Genomic DNA, 2,446 nt, shown 5'->3' with positions numbered 1-2,446 from the left:
CCGACGAGCCCGGAGGCGGACGCCGGCACCCAAGAGGTCAAGCTCTCCGACGCGGATTACTCTGGGTCTGCACTTAGGGGGACAGAGAGGACGGCACCTCTGCGACACCCCAGCCGCGCTCTTCGGCGCACGGATGCGCGCGAAGTGCGATTGATTGTCAAGCGACCCTCAGACAGACGTAGCCCCGGGAGGAACCCGGGGCCGCAAAGTGCGTTCAAAGTGTCGATGATCAATGTGTCCTGCAATTCACATTAATTCTCGCAGCTAGCTGCGTTCTTCATCGACGCACGAGCCGAGTGATCCACCGCTAAAAGTTGTATCGGGTTTCGGATCGGTTGCCCGATCCTGGGACGCGCAAAACGCTCCCCCGCCGACGTGACGGTGGAGCCCCAGCCTGGCGCGTACCACGGCGTGAGCCCGGAGGCGCACGCACTCGAGCGACAATCAAGCGAAAAAAAGGAGGAATCAGGGCGCTCGCAGGCGTTGAGTGCCGGCGTGGGTGAGGGGCCGGGGCCCGCCACGCGCCGTCACGCCCCGCAACAGCCAGAGGCAGAGTTCTCTGGTGTCACCGTCTGGCGGTAGGCTCGAGAGTCGAGGCGAGGCCGCAGCGGACTGAGTCGGGTGCAAGCCGCGGAGGACAGGCCGACGCTACGGGCGCAAGCCGACCCCGCACGCCCCAACCTCGGCGGGCTGGGGAAGGGGGCGCGGCGGAACGCTCGCAAGCGCGGCTGCCCCCGCGGACAGGCACATTCTCTCGAACGCGGTGGACGCTCGCTCAAGTCAGCACGAGACCAGACCGGACCGACAGGCGGACAACGAATCTTTAAACCTCGCACCCACCCTCCGCACACGGGTGCCGGAGGAATGGTGAGCATGAACAGGTACCCCTCACCGGGCTTTGAAGAGAGTGACTAGAATGCGACCAAAGCTTCACCGCGGCGGGAGACAAAAAGGCCCCTGACTGCACCAGAACGTCTCCCTGCGGAGTCACACAGTGGCCGTTCACCGTGGTCCCGTCGACAAGCCGCCAGGACAAGCACCCAAGCCCGCAGCAGCTCTCTTCGTTTCAACTGCGGATGTAATGCTGCAAGGCGGTGGCAAGGTCACGTCGCAGCCCGCAAGCCGTCGCCAAGGCGAGAGGAAGACGGTCCCCACAGCGGGCACACACAGACGGACGTGGAGCACGGGGCGGCGGCCCACAGGTGCGCACACGCGCCGTGCCGAGGATCGGTGCGGACGCCGGTGACATCGCACCCGGCAGAGCGGCTAGGCAGAAGTCGCTGCGGAGGAGGAGCACCGTCGGCGGAACGGTCTGCTGGCGGGCGAGGGACCAAACGAGCAGCTAGAACGGGCGGAGTGGACCGGACTGCAGAAGCGGAGTGAGTGCGTGGCTGACGCCACCGTCTCCCTCCGAGCGTCTGCTCGCGCCGGCCAAACCGCCGAACCGCTGAACGAAAGGACCGCATCGTCCCACGCAGGCAGGCCGGCCGTGTTGCCGTGCGTGCCCCCACCTCTCGGACGGACTGCAAAGACACCCTACGAAGCCAACGGCGAAGCCCTTCCAACGGCGCAGGCGTAGCGTGTGCGGCACCCGCATGGACTTGCCGGCGTGCAACCGAGCGTGTGCGTGCTCGTCGGTGGCGGCGCCCGCGCGCCGGCCCAACCGAGTGGGACCGAGATCGACGTCGCCCGGCTTCGGCGGAACGTGCGTACGGGTGACCAGGCCCGTTCGACGGGTACGGCGAAATTGTCGGTGTGACCTCCCACCCGCGTGGGAGGCGCCAGCGTCAGTACGGGCCACGGCCCCGGGGCCAACCCCCGTGAGGCTCTCCTGCCTGGCCCAACCGGCGCAGCCTTCGAGTTCAAGGAGTGACGGGCCGCCCTCCCCGGAGAGGTGGCGGGCCCCCGGCCGACAAAGATCCTTCACAACGTGTTCACCAACAGAAACCTTGTTACGATTTTTATTCTGTGTTACGGGTTTCGGTTCGGGCCCCCGGAGAGGTTGTCCGATACCTGGCCCCGGGGCCGGCCCCCGTGAGGCTCTCCTGCCTGGCCCAACCGGCGCCAGCCTTCGCGTTCAAGGAGTGACGGGCCGCCCTCCCCGGAGAGGTGGCGGGCCCCCGGCCGACAAAGATCCTTCACAACGTGTTCACCAACAGAAACCTTGTTACGACTTTTATACCGTGTCGGGTTTCGGCTCGGGCCCCCGGAGAGGTTGTCCGATCCTGGGACGCGCTAAACGCTCCCCCGCCGACGTGACGGTGGAGCCCCAGCCTGGCGCGTACCACGGCGTGAGCCCCGGAGGCACACGCACTCGAGCGACAATCAAGCGAAAAACCTTTCTCGGAGGAAACAGGGCGCTCGCAGGCGTTGAGTGCCGGCGTGGGTGACGGGCCGGAGCCCGACACGCGCCGTCACGCCCCGCAACAGCCAGAGGCAGAGTTCT

General features: G+C 66.8%; 1 non-coding gene across 1 annotated transcript; it reads right to left on the bottom strand.

The window, feature by feature from the left end:
- Window positions 1-162: 162 nt before the first annotated feature.
- On the bottom strand, window positions 163-316 carry LOC144490958 (5.8S ribosomal RNA). Its single transcript, XR_013497377.1, has one exon. It is a non-coding gene; the product is annotated as a 5.8S ribosomal RNA (ribosomal RNA).
- Window positions 317-2,446: the final 2,130 nt, after the last annotated feature.

Source organism: Mustelus asterias, unplaced genomic scaffold (genome assembly GCF_964213995.1).
Source record: "Mustelus asterias unplaced genomic scaffold, sMusAst1.hap1.1 HAP1_SCAFFOLD_4118, whole genome shotgun sequence".
Taxonomy (NCBI): domain Eukaryota; kingdom Metazoa; phylum Chordata; class Chondrichthyes; order Carcharhiniformes; family Triakidae; genus Mustelus; species Mustelus asterias.
Note: the sequence above shows the minus strand (reverse complement) of the source record. Positions and strands in the feature narration are given on the sequence as shown.